At 36.7% G+C, this 24,000-nt stretch overlaps 1 pseudogene; it reads left to right on the plus strand.

Moving 5' to 3' along the window:
* LOC122815005 overlaps nt 1-24,000 on the plus strand; it is a 62,215-nt pseudogene that overhangs the window by 20,521 nt on the left and 17,694 nt on the right.

The raw sequence follows: 24,000 nt of genomic DNA on the forward strand, positions 1-24,000 counted from the left end.
CCTATTAAAAAATTAAAGGATATGTGAAGACTTTTTCATGCTGTGTTATTTCTTCTGACTATAGTCATTTCTTCTCCTTCTCATCTGTATCTTTCTTGACTCCGATGTATGTAGCAAGACCAGAAAACGTACTACTGCTCCCTCTCTCTCTGTCTGCCTTCTTTGACTCCTTTTTATCATGAGCTCATCAAAATATTCTGTACTTACCTTTTGCCTGAGAAATATTTTGGATGGCAAGGTTCCTGTCTCATATATAGCTTTATTTGTTTGCCTTTTAAATTATATTTTGGATCAGAATTGCTTGTAGTCTTATATTAGTGTAAACAGTATGGAATGAAAGGTTTACTACAGTATGCATACTGCTCAGTAAGTTTAATGGAAAATTTAGAAAAACACATAGAGAAATAAAAAATATTGCATGTCACTGCACTTTGTAAGCATTTACCATATATGTTAATCTTCTCTCTTGTTATTCAACTTTATTTTCTGATTTTTAGTAAGACTGATTGAATTTTTAACTCCTTCATTGAATTATTTCCCATATTGGAAAATCACTTTTTGGCTACGCAACATTTTTAAGTATTCATAATCTTGTAAAGATTAACTGTCCTTTGGAGAATAATGCAAAAACACTCTTTTAATGATCTGTAACATAGATGCTTTCTTTGGAGACATATCAGTCTCTTCCCACTCGTAGCTGTGCTAATACAGTTCAGACATGATAGTGGCTTATTTTTACTGACCCTACACAAAGAGCTCAATGTGTGTTTAGTCTTAAAAAAGCATGTTTTGAAGCTAAACAAATCCTCACTGTCAATGAGGCTACCTTATAACTTGAATATGTACGACTATAAATATGAATGTTAGATTGAAGGAAACATCCCCTAAAAGGCATATTCTGCTTTCATATTTCTTACATCTGTCAGTGGTTGGTTGGATCCTTAAGTTTCATTTCCTACTTGCATATAAAAGAGTAACTAATTTTCCCTGAAGTGATAATAATGTAGGATACAAGTGACTTTATTTCCAAATTAGAATATTACCTCCCCTTTACTGCATATCCCTTTTACACAAACATCTATAGACTTCCAACTCATTATAGAGTGCATCTCCTTAATTGACATTTTGAGACCCCCATCACTATGTTGACCAGTAAATGTTCCTTTTGTTAAACTGGTTCTGTTCCTATTAACTTGTTTGATTCCTTTCATAATAAAGTCTCCCTTGCCTCCTATTTTAGCCCCCAAGATAGATCCACTCACCTGTTCATGCCATCCATTGTCATTACAAAATTTCTTGTTGATGTCTGTTTCAGTAAACCCACTTTTCCACTATGAGATATGTACATTTTCTTTCTGAAGTATCCTGCTTTTATAGAGGCTGCAACATTTTGGATTCAGGATTCTTCTATTTCCCACATTCCTATTTCATGTATTTATTAATTAGGTAAACCCACTAAGCGTAACTGGCTTTTTTCAGATTTTACCTGAGAGCCCTGTCTAGTCAAATTACTTGATCAGAACTGTACTGTAGGCATGCAGTGAGTGAAGAGGTAGTCCCAGGAAACCTCCACTAGAATCAATTGATGTGTGATCACTCATAAAAGCATTGCTCAATCACAACCTATCAAGGCTGCATTTCCCATACAGTTCACCTGCAAATATCAAAAAAGGTATTTTTATGGGGAAGCTTTGGGGCAAGCTTCTTATACCCCAAACATACATACCATACTGTCATTGTCACACAGCACTGGGGAAAGTAGACACAACCCAGCAATCCCACTGCACCTAAGAAAAGCTAATCTTTTATCTATTCTGACAGGGGATTAGGACCAGTTGTGTTTGAAGATTTAGAACCCATTCAGCTCGTCCTTAATCAGCTGTAGGGAAATTAACCCATGGCTGTAGGAGGAAGCCTGTTCAGCTCATAGTCGTAATCTTTAGTGCTAAGCTACCAGACAGACCTTTAAATTGCTAGATTATTTTAATCAAATATGGGAATCCACATAAAGTAAAGGCTTGCCTGCACTCAAGAACTAAGGAGAAGAAAGATGAGATGTTTTGGTTAGGTCAGTGGTTCTCAACAATTTATTTTTATAAGATCAAAGCACTATAGAGGTCACTAAGTGCCCCTGACACTCAACATACAAGGACTTTTTATTAAATGATTCCCAATGCTGTTACTGGGCTTCTTCCTAATACAGGGCAAAATTTATACTTGCTGTTTTAAGTATAAGGAGCATTCTTAAACAGTTATGCTGGTTAAAGTCTTCCACATGAATTGTTTAATCTATCACCATCATCATCACTACCATAAACATTGTCATTATTGTAATACAGGCCAATATCATAAGTCAATATAAACCCACCAGACATCAAGTTTTAATTTTCTTCCCCTAAAATGCATCCGATTCTACATTAAAGGTCTCAATAGTTTAATTCTTTTTAAAGCAGTTAGGATGCTTATTCCTGCAAGCCACTTATCTGTCAGAAAACCATTTAATAGTACAGTTGTTATGTTTAAAGTTTGTCCAAAGTCTTAGGTTTCCATGAACCCTAAATGATCTAATATCTAAACTCAAATGAAAAATGTGTCATTCCTGACCATATATATAGGAAATCATATATACTGCGGTGGTGGTGCTGCGGTAGCATTGTCGCCTCACAGTTAGACCTTGCCCGTTTGATTCTCAGTTAGAGCGTCTTCTGTGTGGCGACATGCATGAATGGGTGTTCCTTCGTTGAAGGTTGTGCGTTAGGCCCGGCAAGCCAGCACGTCAAAATCTACTGCCAATCATTAGCGGACCGGAGTTCTGCTGTGGCGACCCCTAACCGGGAAAAGCCAAAAGAAACAAACAAACATATCATTCTTAAGTATTCTGCAAGAAAGAGAAAATAAATTTAGAGTCTTTAGTCTTTCGCAGTTAAATAATTTATCAGACTTTCAGTTCATTTGGTCAACTTAACATTCTAAGTTATCCAACAGGTTTGACAAGCAAATTGACTATAATAGCTAAAAGAATAGCAGAGGTTTTGCCAAAACTGATAAATATAGATCAATGTGGTTTTGTAGAAGGGGCAAACATTTGATTCCATTATTAGAACAATGATGATCAAAAGGAAAGCAGAGTATAAGAAAATACCGCTGTTGGTGGGTCTTGATGCAGGGAAAGCATTCAACAGAGTAAGCTAAGATTTTATGACTAGGGCAATGGAAGCATTTGCATTCCCTGTTAAAACAATAAGGTAATTAGGGGGATATATGAGAGATCACAGGCAAAAAGTAAAGTGGGAAGGTTCCTCTCTGATAAACTTGTGTCTGAACAGAGGAACCAGGCAGGGGTGTCCTGTTTCTCCTTTGTTATTTGCATTATATTTAGAACCATTGGCAAAGAAAATAAAGGACTCAGAAATTCAGGGATATATTTGGAATGGTAATCAAGAAAAGTTGGCTTTATTTGCTGACAATATTATTTTTGCATCTGATACAAGGAGAAAAGGACATCTCAGTGCTGTGGAACATTCTGAAAGAGTATCAAGTGTTTTCGAGATACAAAATTAATGCAGACAAGAAAGGCTATGTTTGTAAACTCTGTACACACACACATGAATTGGTTCAGCAATACCCATACTTATGGGAACCATGATAAAATGAAGTATGTAGGAGTATGGGTTGAAAAGGATTCTATTATGGCAGCTACGGATATGTGGGAAAAGACTAAACAAAAGATAATACAAAGACTCTTTATGGATATGGATAGTAAGATATAAGCAGTGAAAATGTTTTAAGTTCCTTTAGTTTTATATACAGGTCAGGCATATTTTTATCAAACAGAGGAAAAGTTGTGGATTGTGATTAATAAAGAGTTGAAGGATTTATCTAGAAAGGGAAGAGGGCAACAGTCATTGAGATAAGCTGATTCTTCCAATTGAACAGGGCTGTTTGGTATTACCTGGTTTGAAGGAACATTTTTGAGTTACACAGTTATGGCTCATATACATAACACAATTGTGGAATAGATGATGATGAAGCAGGAGGAAATTCAAGAAATAAGGAGAGAGAGTGGGATTTTGAAAGCAGATCCTTAAGGAGAATAACAACAGCCATACAGAACTAACCAGTACAAAAGAGCAGCACCAAAGATATTTAAAGAGAAATACAGGCAAAGGAATCCAGACATGCACAACTTTACAATACAGAAAATAAGAAGACAAAGAGGAAAAGTACAAAAGGGGATTAGTAATAGAGACGTTAAAGAAATAGAAACTGAGGTCATGGAGTACTTGCAAAGTGAAGGATTCAGTGTAGAAAATCTAATTCAGAAAGCACCACAACAGGATAGAGTAATTGATATCCAAATTAAGGGGAAATCAGTGGAACAGGAAATAATTGGTCAGGTGCCATATGAAGATAATTTGGAGCCTTCCACAGGAAACCAGTTTAAACATTCACTTGAAGCTAGACACCAAGGGAAGGAACAGGAAAATGTGGAAACTCTGGTGCAGTCAATGTTGAGGAGTGCTAGGCCAGTGAGTTCCCATATGATAGAGCAATGGACGGCACACAATGAAGTTGAAGAGAATGTGCCACAGGAAGATGCTATAGAATATTCTATAGAATGCCCACAGGAATTGGAAAACAAGGGATGTACCCTTAGTTTGGAAGAAAATGAGCTAAGAGAAGAGTTGCTTGATTTAATTGACATAGACAGATATATCAAGATCAATGAAAGAAATAGACTGCAGAAGGTTAATAAAACCCAAAAAGTCAGAATTTTGATAAAACAAATGAACAAGTAATTAGGACTGTTTATAAAGACCCATGTGATATAACAGAAGTAAACAGGATATATTACTGTGCAGCTAAATTAATAACTGATAAAGTTCTACCACAAGAACACTGGATAGTGAGGGAAAGGAAGGGAAGAAATCAATACCATAATGGAAATATCAAATAGAGAAAACTATAAATCAGTTAGGACAAGTGTCACTGTTAGATTATAGAAGAGGGAACAGATCACCAAAAATACTAAGAAAAATAGATGTGATAAAAGCATGCACAGTATTAGAACAGATCAGGGTCTATCATGCACTATTGCAAATAACAAACTAAAAATTTCATCACAGGCAAAAAGACTTAGAAGTTACAAAAATAAATATAAAGGAAAAGTACAAAATAAGCAATTTATTGATGATCCAAAAAAGTTTTATGGAGAATTGGGAAATAAGGTAAAACGAATTGAAAGACCGCCAAAAAAAGAAGAAATAGATACATTTTGGAGAAGTATCTATGAAGATCCTGTGGAACATAACAAAGATGCTAAATGGATAGAAGAAGTTAAAGAAAGAATAAGAGATTCAAAGATACAGGATATGAAATGGGATGAAGTAACAGCCAAAGAGATTGAAACAAAGTTAAGAAAAACGTCCAACTGGAAAACTCCAGGCCCAGATGCAGTAGCTAATTTTTGGCTGAAAGTATTAACATCTTTGCACAAAGATTTAGCCATGAGTAAAAACTATTTATATGCACATGCCAAACAGACACCAACCTGGTTAACAACAGGAAAAACAATCCTCCTACTTGAGTGAACCTGCAAGCTACCCCAAAAATTATAGACGTATAAACTATACACAGGAATTGATACTGACAGAGTTTATAGTCATTTAGAAAGAAAACTCAATTATGGCACTAGAACAAAAGGGCAATAAAAGAAAGTCATATGGAACAAAGGATCATTTGTTGTTACATAAAGTCTTAGTGGAGAACTATAAAAAGGGGAAGAATCTAAGTATGGCATGGCTTGACTACAAAAAAGCATTTGATAGTATCCCACATTCATGGATAAAAGAGTGCTTAAAATGTATAAGATTCACCCTACACTGATCGACTACATTACAGTGACCATGAAACAGTGGCAGACCAGTTTGCAATTAAGCCATGAAAAAGGACAAATTATTATCTCAGGGATAAAAATTCAAAGGGGGATATGCTAGGGTGACTGTCTGTCACCGCTGCTATTCTGCCTTGCCCTTAACCCTTTAAGCTGTCTACTTAACAGCTTAGGCCATGGCTATAATTTAGCTCCTAGAAAACAACAAAGTGTAAAGACTTCTCATCTTCTCTTTGTCAATTATTTAAAACTGTATAGCTCATCATGAGAAACTGAAAACACAACTGCAAATTGTCAGAACTTTTTCAGATGATATAAGAATGTCATTTGGTCTTGATAAATGTGCAAAAGCAACCTTTATAGCAGGAAAACTGCAACATCAGGAAAACATCAGTTTGGGGCAAGATTGTGATATAAAAGAACTTGAGCAAAAGGGAGTGTATAATACTTGGGAATTGATGAAGGATTAACAACCAAATGAAGTAATGCGAATAAAACTTAGTAAGGAATATTTCAGAAGACTTGAATTAATCTTGAAAACAGCACTGACATCTAGGAACAAAATTCAGGCTATAAACCAATTTGCTCTTCCAGTCCTAACTTACAGTTTTGGAGTGACTGACTGGCCCCAAAACGTGTTGGATAGATTAAATAGGAAAACAAGAAGGATGCTTCATGCTCACCAAATGATTTATAAAAATCAGTGCATACCAAGATTATATATTCCCCGTTCTGAAGGAGGGATGGGCCTCCTTGAAATTGATTATATGTATAGATCTGCAATCGTGGAACTCCACACATATCTGCAGACCTCACAAGACCCAAAAGTAGTGAAAGTTGTGAAACATGAGGAGAATAAATCTAAGATGACTTCTCTGCTTAATTTAGCAGAAGCATATTGGTGTCAAGCAGGAATGGAAATCAAATCAGAAGTGGATAAAAATCAGGCAGCAACTGAATATGTCAAAAAACAAAAGAAAGAATATAAGGTGAAGGACCAGATGAGAAGGCAAGAAATGTGGAAAAAACATAAATATAGTTGCAAGTATAGAAAACTTCTGAAAGAATCTCATGTTGATCAGGAACGAATGCAGGAATGGTTAAGGAAAGGCGAATTCAAACCAAGAGTTGAAAGGTTAATATTGGCAGCCGAAGATAGTGGGCTACATACACGTTGGTTTACAAAATCCATGGAACATGTGGGAGAAACAGACAAATGTAGATTTTGTAAAACCAAATTGGAAACAGTTGCACATCTTGTTGCAGGCTGTGACATACTAATGGCAGAAGGACTGCATATTGAAAGGCATAATAATGTGGCAAGATTGTTGCACTGGGGATTGTGCAAACATTATGGTACTGAAATGGCTGGAAAACACTGAAAACATGAGCCACAAAGCATCATAGAAAATGATGAAGTTTATATCACATAGGACCAGCCATTAACAACAGTTCAAAAGACAGATGCTAGAAAACCGGATATAGTGGTTTAAGAAAAGGCGACAAGAGTAGCATTGATCATTATAATCGCCACTCCCAGTGACTACAGTGTCTTGCGTACAGAGACACACAGAGTCATAAAACATCAGGATCTGCAGGCAGAAATAAGAGCAATGTGGAAGAAAGATACTTAAACAGTTGGTTTGGACGAAAACAACTCTTCCATTTTATAGGCATTTATTATTGTGTGGAATAAAGCCTTTTTTGAATACATTGTGCTGTCTCTCCACTTGTGTGCCTTTTTTCACTTGATTTTGCCTTTTTTGGGCATACTATCCTTGAAACTGTGGTTATACCCAAACAGTTCCAATAGTAGTAGGAGCAACGGGTCTTATAAAAAAGAATCTACAATCGTATTTAGATATGTTATCAATCCATGTAACTCCATAAGAATTGCAGAAGGAGTCATTACTGGGCACATTGCGGGTGCTCCAAAGAGCACTTTTGGCTGACATCAAAGATTGAAACAATACTAATTTCATGAACTTTAATCATATTTTGACTTAGGAATGGGGTCCATTCCCATCATGGTATTAGAAACCCAAAAGACTTGGAGAAATTAAAAAGACTAACAACATTATATTCATAAAGTAGCAGAAAGTATTCTAAGAAATAAGCCAACACAAGAATGGAAAAGGTATATACTGCCAATGGGGATGACTGCAATTAGGGGCACAGAGAACAGGCAAGAGGGGGAGGCTGGAATTTACTGGAGAAAACTGGCAAAGGAACTAAGGTATTGGGAACAAACAACTAGACAGGGAAAAGTAATACAATAGGAAGAGTCAAAGAAGACATTTGGACTTCAGGCTAGAAACTGCTTTCCCTATCAGAGATTGATATTAGAGTATAGGCAAAGAAAAGGGGATAGGAGAATCCTAAGAGAAAACCCTGGTCTGGTAGAGTTTTTAGTTGAATCTAAAACAGAAGCTGCTGTTAAAAAAGGGATAATTAGTAGAGCATATAAAATATTGCACGATAACTATAGAAATCAGAGGACGTTAGAAAAGATTTGAAAGAGAATCTGGATAAGCAATTCACAAGGAAATATTAGGAATGCATACATATGGCTTTTTGCATGGAAGTGTTTGCATATGTATTTTTATACCCCAAGCAGACTCCCAAAGAATTTTTGCTCTGGAAGATGGCAAATGGAGGTGTGATGGGGAAGAAAGAGATAACTGGGAACATATGTTTTCGAAGTTTATTTACTTGGCAGACTTTAAAATTTCCTATAGAGTACTGTGTCAGAAATATTGGGTGAGCAAATGGATGTAACTAATGAAATTATTTTTGAGCTAGAATACAGGATCTGAATTGCCTAGAGAAAATAAGGCATTGTTAAGTTTAACTCTGGTGGCTGTCAAAAAAGCAATTACTAGAAAATGGAAATCAAAGTCTAAACCAAATGCATTTGAAGTAGTGAAATTGTAATAGAGATAAAATAATTGGAAGTGTAAACTTTAGATCAATAACACCTTTACTGAATTAACACATAAGACATAGGTAAACATACATTGATATAAAAGAAAACAAATCATATTAACATGTTCACGGTTACAAACATTATACATCACATATATTCTTCTGTACAATTATCAATCCAGCTTTACATAAATTGCTAAATTCCTGCCTTCCCAAACACCTCACTCCTCCCAAACATTATTCTGTATGTATTGTTCCCACAATTTCCATTTTTTTCTGTGTAATTTGCTCCTAACTCTTTCTAAAGATTACACTTCCAGAGTACACTGTGTCTCTCCATCTTTGAATGACTAATAAAAGAGCATCTATACAACCTTAATACAGGTTCACTTTGCACTCCCCACAATAATAAAATGACCTAACTGTATCCCAGCTGCTCTACTATGGTCCTCCCCCATACCTAGTTATTTGCTTTTGATTTTAAGCTGGTTAAACAGGTGGATATAGCTCCACAACCATAACAGTCTCCTATCCCAGCGGCATTGTCTCATCATCTGTTTATTATTCACAAGACTCTGTCCTTAATGCCACTGTCCCATTATTATGTTTCTTCTTTACAAAACTCTTACCTCCTAAGAATATCTACCTTACTATGATTACATCAACAGTGTCAATACATTTACTGTTTATCAAACATATACAAGTCTTTAAACTTGTCCATTATTAGCAATGAAACAGATCATTATGATCGATCATAGAGCCAAAACTTGCATAAATAATATATGCATTAATTTGTCTTATTACATTGTTACATATTCTGATAATTTCTAATTGATGATATACATATTATGACAGCTGAATTACTGGGGTTTTAACTATCAGTATTACTATGTCATAAAACTTTAATATTTTTATTGTACAACTGTCTGTGAATCTTATGGATCCCCTGTAAAATAGGCTCTGCCCACCAAGGCCAAACTTCTGGTCAGCAGAACATAAAGACATAAAAAAATAAAATTGAAATACAAGTTCAACATCCAGGCTAGGATTCGTAAAGACTTACATGAAGTGTAGTGATTGTGTTGGCTTCGCACAGTCGTCAACATGATAGCTCATTATTTGGTGCTCATTAAGCAGCTCTACACAATGTATAGAGACACCAGACAAAGGGGAATGACAGCATATGCTAATGAAAGCACAAAGAGCTGAAGTACATGCTAATTAACCAATCCAACATGGTGTAGCTATTCAGGAAGCTATAAAGTAATCATGTCCACTAAGTGTAGGCTTTCTCTGTGTACACCAAAACTCTTTGGAATACAAGCATGATCACATTTAGAAAAAAAACATGTTGGGGTTGTTGCTGCTATTATTTATGCTGTATGTGCAACAGGCTTTAAATCAAGGTGCTGCTGCTGCAGACCTCGGGCAAGAAGAAGAAGAAGAAGAAGAAGAAGTAGTAGTAGAGTGTTTAGACCACATTTAACTTATTATGGAATGCATGAAACAGAAATTGTTGAGAGATACAGGGTGGACCAGGAAACACTGGAGGAAATATGCAAACTGTGCCGTCCCCACTGCAGGCCCGAGGGAAATCATGGAGCACCCATCCCAGTGGAAACAAAGGTATGTGTAGCATTACATATACTAGCTACTGGTACTTTCCAGAGACCCACAGGGAATATATTAGGGGTGTCACAGGCATCAGCCTCTAGAATATTGCATCCAGTTTTCAATGCAATGCTACTACGTACAAGGGAGCATATCTGTTTCCCATGAACACCACAACAGAGAGCAAGAACCATGAAAGACTTCTATGCAGTAGTTCACTTACCCGAAGTTTTGGAGGCCATAGATTACACACACACAGAAATAAAAGCCCCACCCAGGGAACAGGAAAGGAGGTTCTTCAACAAAAAAGTTTCCACCTTTTTTAATTTCTTCAAGTCTTTTGGGTTTCTAATACCATGATGGGAATGGACCCCATTCCTAAGTCAAAGTATGATTAAAGTTCATGAAATTAGTATTGTTTCAATCCTTGATGTTAGCCAGAAGTGCTCTTCACAGCGCCCAAAATGTTCCCAGTAATGACTCCTTCTGCAATTCGTACAGAGTTACATGTATCGGTAACATATCTAAATATAATTGTAGATTCTTTTCTATAAGACCTGTTGCTCCTACTACTACTGGAACTGTTTGGGTATCTTTCTTCCACATTATTCTCATTTCTGCCTGCAAATCCTGATAGTTTATGCCTTTGTGTCTCTCTGAAATTGCTACACCCAGTGCCTACAGTGTCTTGAGTACAATGATCAGTGCTACTTTTGTCTTTTTTTCATGGACCACTATATCTGGTTTTCTTGCATATATCTTTTGAACTGTTGATAATGGGTGATCCCATATGATGTAGACTTCATCATTTTCTATGATGCTTTGTGGTTCATTAGTATGTCACAACCAGCAACAAGATGTGCAACTGTTTCCAAATCTGTTTTATAAAACCTACATTTGTCTGTTTCTCCCACATGTTCATCTTTACTTTGTAAACCAGCGTGTATGTAGTCCACATTCTTGGAACGCCAATATTAACCTTTCATCTTTTGGTTTGAATTTGCCTCTCCTTAACCATTTCTGCATTCGATCCTGATCAACTTCAGGTTTTTCCAGGAGTTTTCTATACTTGCAACTATATTTATGCATTTTCCACATTTCTTGCCTTCTCATCTGATCCTTCACCTTATGTTTTTTCATTTTTTTTTGGCACATTCAGTTGCTGCCTGATTTTTATCTACTTCTGGTTTGATTTCCATTCCTATTTGATGCTGATATGCTTCTGCTTGACTAAGCAGGGAAGTCATCTTAGATTTATTTTCCTTATGTTTCAAAACTTTCAGTTTGTTTAGCCTTGTGAGGTCAGCAGATACGTATGCAGTCCCATGATTGCAGATCTATACATGTTATCAATTTCAAGGAGGCCCATACCTCCTTCGAACGGGAAATATATAATCTTGGTATACACTGATTTTTATAAATCATTTGATGAGCATGAAGCATCCCTTTTGTTTTACTGTCTAATCTATCCAACACCTTTTGGGGCCAGTCAATCGCTCCAAAACTGTAAGTTAGGACAGGAAGAGCAAATTGGTTTATAGCTTGAACTTTGTTCCTAGATGTCAACACTGTTTTCAGGATTAATTTAAGTCTTCTAGTATATTCTGTACTGAGTTTTATTTGCATTTGTTCATGTTTTACTGTTGATCCTTCATCAATTCTCAAATATTTATATACTCCCTCTTGCTCAAGTTTTTTATAGCACATTCTTGTCCCAGTCCCAAAATGATGTTTTATTGGTACTGCAGCTTTCCTGTTTTAAAGGTTGTTTTTGCACATTTATCAAGACCAAATGACATTCATATATCATATGAAAAAGTTTGACTACTTGAAGTTGTGCTTTCAGTTCCTCATCTGATGAGCTATACTGTTTTAAATAATCTAAAAAGAGAAGATGAGAAGTCTTTACATTTTGTTACTTTCTGGGAGCCAAATTATAACCATGACCTAATCTGTTAAGCAGACAGCTTAATGGGTTAAGGATAAGACAAAAGAGTAGCAGTGACAGATAGTCACCCTGGAATATCCCCCTTTGAATTTTTATCCCTGGAATAATAATTTGTCCTTTATCATGACTTAACTGCAAAGTGGTTTTGCCACTGTTTCGTGGTTGCTGTAATGTAATCAATCAGTGTAGGGTGTATTTTATACATTTTTAAGCACTCTTTTATTCACGAATGTGAGATACTGTCAAATGCTTTTTTGTAGTCTATCCATGCTATACTTAGATTCTTCCACTTTTTACAGTTTTCAGCTATGACTTTATTTAACAACAAATGATCCTTTGTTCTGTATGACTTTCTTTTATTACCCATTTGTTCTATTGCCATAATTGAGTTTTCTTCTAAATGACTATAAACTCTGTCAGCTTCAATTCAAGTGTATACTTTATATGTGGTCGGAAGGCAAGTTATTGGTCTATAGTTTTTAGGGTAGCATGCAGGTTCACTCTTAATTAGGAGCATTGTTTTTCCTGTTGTTAGCCAGGCTGGTGTCTGTTCATGGTGCACATACAAATAGTTCTTACTCATGTCTAAATATTTATGCAAAGATGTTAATACATTTAGCCAGAAGTTAGGTACTGCATCTGGGCTGGGGTTTTCCATTTAAAGGCTTTTCTTTACTTTGTTTCAATGTCTCTGGCCATTACTTCATCCCATTTCATATACTGCACATTTTAACTTCTTATTCTTTCTTTTACTTCTTCTATCCATTTAGCATCTTTGTTATGTTCCACAGGATATTCATACACATTTCTCCAAAATGTATCTATTTCTTCTTTTTTTGTCTTTCAATTCCTTTTACCTTGTTTCCCAATTCTATGCAAAACTTTTTTGGGTCCTCAATAAATTTCTTAGTTTGTACTTTCACTTTATATTTATCTGTGTATCTTCTAAGTTTTCCTGCCTGTACTGATACTTTTTGTTCATTATTTGTGATAGTATGCGATAAACCCTGATTTGTTATAATACTCCGCATTGCTTTTATCACGCCTATCTTTCTGAGTATTTTTGCTGATCTCTTCCCTCTTCTATATTTTTCTAACTGTGACACTTTTTGTCTTAATTGCTTTATAGTTATCTGTATTCAATACTTCCATGATGGCATTCAATTTTTGTTGTCATTTCCCCTTCCCTGTGTTCTTGTGGTAGGACGTTATCTGTTATTAATTTGGCTGCACAGTAATGTATCCTATTTATTTCTGTTATAGCATATGAATATCTTTGGATAGTCTTAATTACTGTGTTCATTTGTTTTATCAAACTTCTAACTTTTGGGGTTTTATTAACCTTCTGCAGTCTATGTTTCATTGATCTTAATATGTCTATCCATCTCTATTAAATCAAGCCACTCTTCTCTTAGATCATTTTCTTCTAAACTGAGAGCACATTCTTTGTTCTTCATTTCCTGCAGGCATTCTATAAAAAGTTTCAGAGCATCTTCAGTTTCACCCTTTGTCATCCATTGTTCTTTCATATGGGAACTCACTAGCCTATCCTTCCACAACATTATCTGCATCAGAGTTGCCACAATTTCTTGTTCTTTCCCTTGCTGTATGGTTCCAACTGAACATTTGTACTGGTTTCCTGTGGGAGGCTCCAAAATATCTTCATATGTCAACTGATTAGATGCTTCCCACTCCACTGGTATCTCCTTAATTTAGGTGCCCATTGCTCTATCCTGCTGTGTTGTTATCTGAGTTAAATTTTCTACACTAAAACATTCACTTTGCAGGTAATGCATAACCTCAGTTTCTATTTAACTTCTCCATTGCTAATCCTCTTTTCTTCCTTTCCTCTTTGCTTTCTTATTTTTTTGTATTGTAAAATTTTCCATATCTGGTTGTCTTTGCCTGTATTTCTCTTCAAATATCTTTGATGCTGCTCATTTTGCATTGATTAGTTTTACTTTCTCCTTTGCATACACATTGTACCATATTAAATCTCTTTTTATTTCCCATTTTCATATTTCTTCTTCAGATGTCTCCTGCTCCTCTTGTTTCTCCTTACTTTGGGGACTAGTTGTTCCATCATGTTGTGTTACAACCTGTGTTAGACTTCCTACACCAAATCTTTCACTTTGCAAATATTCCATAACTTCAGCTTTTATTTTTTTTAACTTCTACTTAACGAATCTTCCGTTCTAAATTCCCTCTTTGTGATCTTATTTTTTTATTGTGAAATTTTCCACATCTGAATGCCTTTGTCTGTATTTTTCTGATCTCTCTTTCTTTCCCATGTCCATATTTCCTTTTATACCCTTCAAATGTCTTTATGTAAATCTATATTTATACAAATGCTTTTCAGCAGTCACTGCACTTCACCCTTTAATGTTAAACTAAAACCATTAGTTAAGAAATAGCAGCATACTTTGACAATACAGCACTGCAGAAAATCAATAAATCTCCAAAGTGTTGTATTACTAACAGTTTCAAGCTCTGTGTTTCATAACTGTCTCTTCAGTACAGTACAAGAGAATTAGCTACATTATTACCTTTATATATAGTTCAGGGTCAGCACTGTGATTATGTAAATCAGGTGTGAAATCATTAGCATTCCTGAATACCAAAAGCTGCACTAAGTGTAGGGAATGTAAACATGGTGTAAGGGCCTACACAGTTACATGAACACAACCTAACAATGCAAGTAAGAGCAGTGAGAAGTGTTCCCTGTTAATAGCTTGCTGGTGTCTGTGATTACCCTGACTGCAAGAACAATCAGCTTTCACAGTCTCCCCTCTCTGATGTACACCTAGTAAGGGGATGTCAGGGAGAAGAGACTTAAAAAAAGTCTGCCAGTACACTGACTAATATAGGAGATCAACAGTCCTAACATTCAAATTATGGCTTAAAATGACCACAGTTACTGGCTTTATGTAGGAAATGTTCATATTAAAGGTACTATAAACATTGTTAAAGATAAGATATGGCAAGAAAACAGAGATAGACTTGATATTATGAAAACATACATAATGAAACAATGCATTAGACAGGAAGAAAGAGATAAATCTGCTACAGTCTTTGTTTAATATTGGGTGAATATGTGCCTATGCTAACTTCTGCAATGCAATATTCCAAACATTCATACATTCACAGTCAAATTTGGAAGGACAACTTTCATAACTTGTTTCTGTTGCACTTGTAATATGACTTGATACAATGTCACATTATCATTACATCTAAAGTCTTTATCACCTTGCTAATATATGTCTTTCTCTGTGGCAACTCTAGGAAATAGTGTGAAATTATTGCTTTCAATAACCTTGTTTGAGAATTAAAATCCATACAGGTTCCAGTTGCAACATAGCAAATTTTGGCAAATGTACATATAAAGTATTTGATCTACAATAATTTTTATGAATTTTTTTTCTTGTGTCATTTCCTTGCAACTTGTCAGCATGGAACTCACTTATACAGCTTAAGAAAAAAAGGTGAAAATGTTAGCTTAGGTTGCCATTGGTACCACAAACCAGCCAGGCAGCATTGTGCAGCCATCAGCACTCTGGATAGTATTCAAGGAAGAAAATACACCTAACAAGTTACTTTCTCTGTGCCACAAGTTATAATTGCAATGAGCCTAGAAATAAAGGATATCAGAGCATGGTTTGAATCCACTTACACGATACAGAGGATTGTCTGACTATATAGTTAATTACATTTTGTGACACCATTATGTTGTTGCATAAAAAGTCAACTGTTGTCACTATTGCTAACGTAATCATTAGTCTGTGTACTTTCACATTATTGGTCATTAGCTACCATTCTCATAATGTGTTCTATAAAGTACATGTCTGATGTTGCAAGGAGATCTGATATGGAAGAATTTTTCACTTCAATGCACTTCTTGATCTGTTTATTGCTACATATACACATGCATTGTATTTCATTTACTGTCTTAGTCTTCTCTAACATATACATCTTTTCAATGTTTTTCCATTTTCTCTTCACTTGGAAGCATACAAACAAGATCCATTACTTAAGGGAAAAAGCGAAAAATTTAGTTTAGGCTGCCTTAGGTAGAGCAAACATGCCTGGTGTTGTTGCTTAGCCCCCCCACAGCAGGGAGAGTACTGACTTCAGTAAATGCACCTGACAGATGCCACATTCTGTGGTACAAGGTGTAACTGAAGTAAATTGAGAGAAATAAGGCATATAAAAGCATTGTGAATCCTCTTTAGAGATCACTTTACAATTATTTACAATATGTACTAAATCAATTTTAAGGTACATTTGCCATCTGCTTGGCATGAAAAATTGAATTTATGCTTGTAGCTCAAACATACCTGGCATCATTGTGTGGGCTCACGCAACAGGGAGAGTACTTACTTCATTAAATGCATCTGACAGATGTCAAATTATATGGTACAAGGTGTAACTGAAGTCAACTGAGAGGAATAAAGCACATGAAGCACTGTTCAAATCCTGTGTACAGATCACATTGCAATTATTCACAATATATCATTTTTTTCCAGTTCTTCTTTTTAAGGTTCATTTGTTCTGTGTTTGACAGTGCACAAACAGAGTTCACTTACTGAGGAAAAATGTGAAAATTTTAGTTGAGGCTGCTGTAGGTAGTTCAAACACACCTGATGGCATGGTGTGACCAACAATAGTCTGGATAGTAATCACTGAAGAAAATGCACCTGTAACTGAGGTGAATCAAGTGAAATATGGCACATGAAGCATTGTTCAAATCTTCTTTAGGGACCACTTTGCCATTATTCACAATATTTACTTTTTCCATTTTTATTTCATTTTAAGGTGCATAAATTGTCCACTTGGCAGTGTGCAAAAACAGTTAACTTCCTATGGAAAAAAGTGAACATTTAGTTTAGGCTGCCTTAGATAACTCACACACACCTCACAATGTTATGCTTTCCTTAGCAGTCTGTACAGTACTGAGAGGATAAATTCCTCCTGTCCTAGAACTATCTCTGAGATACAAAGTGTAAGGCAATGGCTTTAAATAAATAATACAGCCTATTATGGGTTCAAATCCAGATACAAGATACATTTTAAAAAGGGTATAAGAAGACCATTTCTCACAGCTTTTTGAATAGGACTGCAACACTAAATAAAATGTACCAGTAAGCCTTGCCTAGTGAAACTATGCTTTTTAGCAAATATGATTAATGTTTTACAAACAAACACAACCTAATCTGTAATATACAAGAAATATTATATTAAAATAGTCAACAGGGATGTAAAACTAAGTGTTACCAGAGGATAAGGATATGAGGAGAGACTACCTTCTGAGACTTACAGTGTGGAGAACAGAAGTAAATGAAAATGATCTATTTATTTACAGTCCTGAGTGGGAAGAGAGGAGGCTGAAAACCAACAGGAAAGAACTGGGGTCACAGCTAGCAGATCTGAGCTGTAGAGAATATTCTTCACAAAGAGGCTGGTCAACCCAGAGGAGACACACTTCTTGGTAGAATGTCATTCTAGAGAGTCAAAAATATGAGAGAGATGGAGGATGAGGTGGGCGGAAAAGGGTGGGGACTGCTGTACAGGTGCTAGATGGGTGCTTGGTGCACAAATAAAAAACTCAGCAGACAATGCATCCACCTTTCTTTGGTTAAGTCATATGAGTATACGAAAACCAAGAGGCAAATGAAATAGAGTATACATTATACAAGAAATAATACATAAAAATTCCAAACCAACATGCTGAATTTTAAGAACAAATGTCATTTAAAAAAAATGAAACAATTCAATATATTGCAGTGCAAATTATTTCAAATAAAAAGCACTGTACATAAAATGTGCAGTGTTGGAGCTGTGCCCCCATGCCCCCTGTATGGAGGCCCATGCACCTCACACACCCACAGTCCTAACTATAGCAATGCCATGGTTGCTACATAATTAAAAAAGGTATAGTTTTATGTTCCATATAGTGTGACCAACTGATTTAGTACATATACAATAGAGGAATGAGGAAAAGTCTCCATTCTGGGAGGTGCAAGGACACTGCTCTCATGCATTACACATTTTACTTGTTAAAGCATTCAAAGTATACCATTGGACATGTTGAAACAAAATAAATAGTTTGGACTAGATAATAATTTGTTCATCTGCTAGAGCATTCACTTAAATAACACCTTATGAAAGAAAAAAAGAAAGAATTTGAAAGGACACCCAAAAGAGTTATGAGATAGTACACAAATACTTCCCTCACACACATGCATGTTTTCCTGATGTTCTAACAACTCACCATAGAAAAAGTTACACTTCATTTATTTTTATAGATGAAGAACCAGAACCTATAAAACACACAAAAAATTGTTTGTTGTAATGTGTGTGTGTGTGTGTGTGTGGGGGGGGGCAAGTTCATCTGTACCCTCTCCTGTGAGGGGCTTTGTCTCCACATCTCCTATTCTTGCATATAAATCTTGCAGTTGCAATACAGTGTGAAAAAGTTAAAGGACTGTTCAGCACAGAGCTAAGCAGCACATCACCACTATTGTTAAAATTAAAAAAAAAGTTATCTCCATTGGATGGTAAGAAGAACCTTTCAGCAGCAAAGTACCACTGTGTAGCTTGCATCATCATTATAGAGGGAGAAAACTCTGACTATGGTCCAGATGACATGGGTTTGAATATCAGCTCAGACCCTTGACACCACAGTCAGGGAGTATGGGCATGCAATGGAGGTTGAGGACTCATGATGGATATTGTACTTTAGGTGTGCTGAGTTCAGGCTGATGTGCATGTGCAGATGTGGCCAAGATAACACACAGCCCACCACATGCCAACTCTGAGGATCAAATGAGGGCTCCCAAGGGGTGGGATATCAAATAAAAAACACATTTCCTAGCTGAAGTGTGATGCTGCCCCAAGCTCCTCAATCTCTTCTTCTTCTTGCCGATTTGTGGGTCAAGATTACCCCACTGGAGGCTAAAATGAGTTGAATAGACCCAGTGGATGAAAAGAGGTTCTGGGATCAGGTGATGGTCAGCTGCTGGAAGCCAAAAAAGAGCAAAAAAAAACATACTCTTTGGAGTAGGTAAACTTGCTACCACAACCATACTTGACCCACCCCTACACAGTGATGCTGCCCACCTCCCACCTGTGAGAGTTTGGAAAGCACCAGATCTTCACATTATCACATTCTAGTAATGACCTTAGCTTTGCTACAATGGCTAAGGAGTGAAACATTTTTATGAATCAATTCTAGGTGTAATGACGGATTACAACACAATGGGGAAAGGCAGCTTGGGTGGGTAGGTATATAATTCCTTACTAAGTAGATGCATGTAAGTAGTTAGTAAGGTATACTGCACCCTACTAACCTGACTTTCACTACTGTGCTGTGTAGCTCTATCATGCTACATAGCTTGTCACTCCATTAGGAACACAGGAGCACATGCTACACAATAGTACATCACCATGTGCTCCATAGTACCATTCAGGAGCACAGGAGGGACTGATGTACAGTGCAATGGAGTACTGAGTTTCATGCCTATGATCCCAGTACTTTATGACTGTGAACTAAACCTACTGCAAAAGATGTATTTCTATACCTGCATATTATGTTTATGAAGGGCAGGAAATAAGATTATATAATGACATAAAGATAAACAAACATAAATACACTGTATACCACCTGTCATGAGCATGCAGACCTCCCAGCTTTGTCTTTTATAACAGCTCACAGATTATGAAAAAATGAATTTTTCTCACCACCTATACCATGACACAATCACAATAACCCATGACATAGTGGTAATTTACTCCCTCCTAACCAGAGTGCTTGGATTTTGCAGGCTTTACTCTTAAGACTAAACCTTGTCAATCAGGAGTAAATTCCACAATAACCCACTACCCAACAGTGGTGATTCAAAATTGCAATATATGCCTGTATCTGAAATTTCTGTATTTCAAAACTTCAGCATTTAAGATTTGTTTTTGTGTTATGTTTGCAGTGATAATTAATCTTTCCTTATATTGTATGCCCTGAAATACATACTAATACAGACTTACAAACTCCTGGATTTAGTTATAAGGCTGCTTCATTTTTGGGAGAGACAGATAAACCTCTTAGTGCAAGAAATCTGGATGAAGTCTAAAATAATGGGGGCCTAAAAATAGGGACAGATTTTAAATATTACTCTTATAAACTTAGAAAGTTGTTAGAATACCAGGATTTGTGTTACTATGCATTTTCTGGAGGATATGAAGCTTGAAACTCAAATGTATGTCATTATTTAGTGACTTCAGTCATCAGTGACTTGGCAGAAAAGCACAAACTTTATGAGGAACAGACCAAAAACATGAGGCAAAAATGTGGACATTCTTCAAAAATCTGGACAGTTGAGTGACATGTTGCTGATCTCTTCTCCGTCTTGTCATGTTGATATAAATTCAAACCTTTTAAGGTTTGTAAGCTAATTGTTGTTTCCTTTATTGATAAGTACCTTACGTTTTGCCTTACATGTCATCCATAAAACCAGCATGTACTTTGAATTTATTCTGTACTGCACCTTTATTTCATGAAATAGGAGACTATAGTGGCAATAATAATGAATGGCAAATGAAAATGCCTTTGACAAAATGAAACACCACTATGGAGTCAATAAAACAATACAGCTTAAATTTAATTATAAAGTTACACATTTTGACTGCTATGTTATAAAAACATGTGCATTTTTATTTTATCCTGAAAGACATACAGGAGCTATGGAGTTGCTGCCTGTAGTTCAGCTGTGTTCAAGTTCCCTGAGGCAAGGCTTCCACATGAGGTCTACAGTGATTTACTTCTGTAAAACACTGAATACATAGGACAGGCCCTCAAATACCTGTTTAATTTTCTTGAAACATGGTAATCACTGGAGGACATGATGTCATTACTGAGCTTCAGGCTTTGGTGAGGCACACACCACAATTACATTGATTAACTGTCTGATTTGAAATTTAGTTAAAGGGAAAGACATTTGTACTTAAGCTTATTTCTCTGAGGAAAAGAGAACAGGACAAGCTGTACAGATGGCATTAGAAAGCATAATTTGGTCCCTGCATGCAGAAATAGATAACAACAGCACACTAATGTCTTTTGTATTGCCAGGATTTCATCACATACCACAGCTAAAGATTTTATATCAGCATTCTGCATCCTTCCTTTTTTTGAGAAGAGGGGAGGAGGGGAATAAATTTACCCAAGACTGAAGCCCTGCAGAGGACAGCTGGCTGCCAAGCTGGACTTAGTGAAATATCTATCAAATGACAATTTAACTATTTAAACATCTGATTCTGAAGTCCATTATTTCGTTTGGTTTACATCCACATTCACTATCTATGGGAAGCAGAAAAGGAAAAAAAAACAAAAAGGGAAACTGAGAACACTACCGAAAGCTCTGATGCCTTATTACTATTACATTAGAACCAAGCATCATGATTTTATTTAAAAAAAACCTGCTGGATATTTTGATGTGTTCCAGACAATCATTGTTTAAAAAAAGTATATATATATATATTCCTAAAGATATAAAAGGAATTAAAAACCCTCCTGCACATGAACCTGTGGGTGCCACTTCCTCTGTTTCCTTTCAGTGGAGGCATGTTTATTTTCAGGAAATGTACCAAAGACAGCTTGCAATATGTGCATGCACTAGCAGAAAAGCAGAAAAATCAACATCTATACTTAAATAAATGATGGTCTCAGCAAAAAAAAGATAGGCTTAATAATTGCTAAAGGGGAGGTTTCAGATTTCAGTTCCTTCTCATTCCCACACAAGAGTATTTACTCAGGTTATATTTATGTTCTGTAACTGCTCAACTTTTCATTTCCTGAATGCACAATGTCTTAAAAAAATCCATTCCTTATTTGTCAAAAGACATCTCATTTGTCAATACAATTGTGATGTCCGTGCCCTGGCCCAGCAATCAAGGAGCCTCAATCTTCACCACTAACACCAGTGAGGGGTGTCTCATATAGGAGGAAAGGATAACAAATACACACAGTTAAGTGCAATTTCCCTTAAGAGCATACAGAGATCACAGTCAGTCTGGGGCTGGTTGCTCCCTTGCTCTCCAGGTCCCCAATAAGACTCCCCACTGGCACAGCTATAGGGTTCACATTACATCATTCTTCACACGTCCCTTGGTTCCTAGGCTAACAGAAACTACATTTACATTCTTTAGTAAGCTCACACCAGGTCAGGAAGCAAAGCTATTAAGGACATTTATGCATGCAAATTCTGGCCATTAAATCTGGCCTTAAAACAATAGCAAGAATTCCTTCATCGAGACCGGCCAGAGCCTTGTTTACATCAAAGGGTCAAAACAGGCTTTTCTTGGTCAGTAGAGTGCACTGCTGTTACATTTTTTTCAGTTTCACATGTAACACTATTTTTACCATTTAAAACACAAGCCTGAGGTTTACATTAATATTTATAGATGACAGAATTATCTCCAAAATTATATCTGGCTAGGATGGCAGCCTTCACCTATCTTCACCCAATCTTCACATATCTGCCAGCCTGGAGAACTCAATATAGTTTTTCAAGTGACCCTTGAGAAATGCTGCTTGAGGGAGTTAGGTCTATCTGAATATACTTTACCCCATTCCCTGTCTTGAGAGCCCATCTGCACTGGCATTGCTATTTCCACTGAGGTGCTGCATGGACATATCCTATGTTTGCAACCCCAGGCTCCATCTTAGCAACTTGGCATTTTGCTGGCTGGCTCTGTTTAACCATGTTAGGGAAAAAAAAACAAAAAGGTAAACTGAGAACACTACCGAAAGCTCTGATGCCTTATTACTATTACACTAGAACCAAGCATCACTGTCATAACAGTGAATTTCCTTCCATACAGATAAGGCTGAAGTTTCTGCAGTGCCCACACTATGGCTAGACATTCCTTTTCTACAGCTGCATAGCATTTCTCCCTGGGTTGGAGCCTATGACTGAGATAAACCACTCGGTGCTCTTCTCCCTCTGAAGAAATCCGGCTAAGTACAGCCCCCACCCCATGGTTCAAAGCATCCACCTGCACAACAAACTCTTTGCTGTAATCTGGACTGGCTAACACAGGAGGTCCTCCCAAAGCTTCTTTAAGCTTCTGGAATGCCTGCTCACATGCTGGGGTCCACACTACCTTATCTGGCCTGTTCTTCCTTGTTAGGATTGTGAGGGGAGCAGCTATGGTACTATAACTAGGGATGAACTTTCTGTAGTACCCTGCTGTCCCTAAAAATGCTCTCACCTGTTTTTGTTAACAGGTGCAGGCCATGCCTGAATGGCTTCCACTTTGGCAGGTTGTGGCCTTATCTTACCACTCCCCACTATATGACCTAGGTAGAAGACCTCTGCCATACCCACCTGAAATTTGCTTGGCTTAATTGTCAACCCTGCCCTCTGTAGTCTGCCCAGCACCTCCCTGACATGTTAAAGGTGCTCTGGCCAGGAATGGCTGTAGATGGCAATATCATCTAGGTAAACAAGGGTAAACCCTCCTGCTCCTGCTAGGATATGATCTACCAGACTCAGAAAAGTTGCTGGGGCATTCTTCATCCCAAAGGACATCTTTGTGAACTCATACAAGCCAAAAGGAGTCACGAAGGCTGGCT

The sequence above is a fragment of the Protopterus annectens genome, chromosome 11.part0 (assembly GCF_019279795.1).
Source record: "Protopterus annectens isolate FY-2018-M chromosome 11.part0, PAN1.0, whole genome shotgun sequence".
Taxonomy (NCBI): domain Eukaryota; kingdom Metazoa; phylum Chordata; order Ceratodontiformes; family Protopteridae; genus Protopterus; species Protopterus annectens.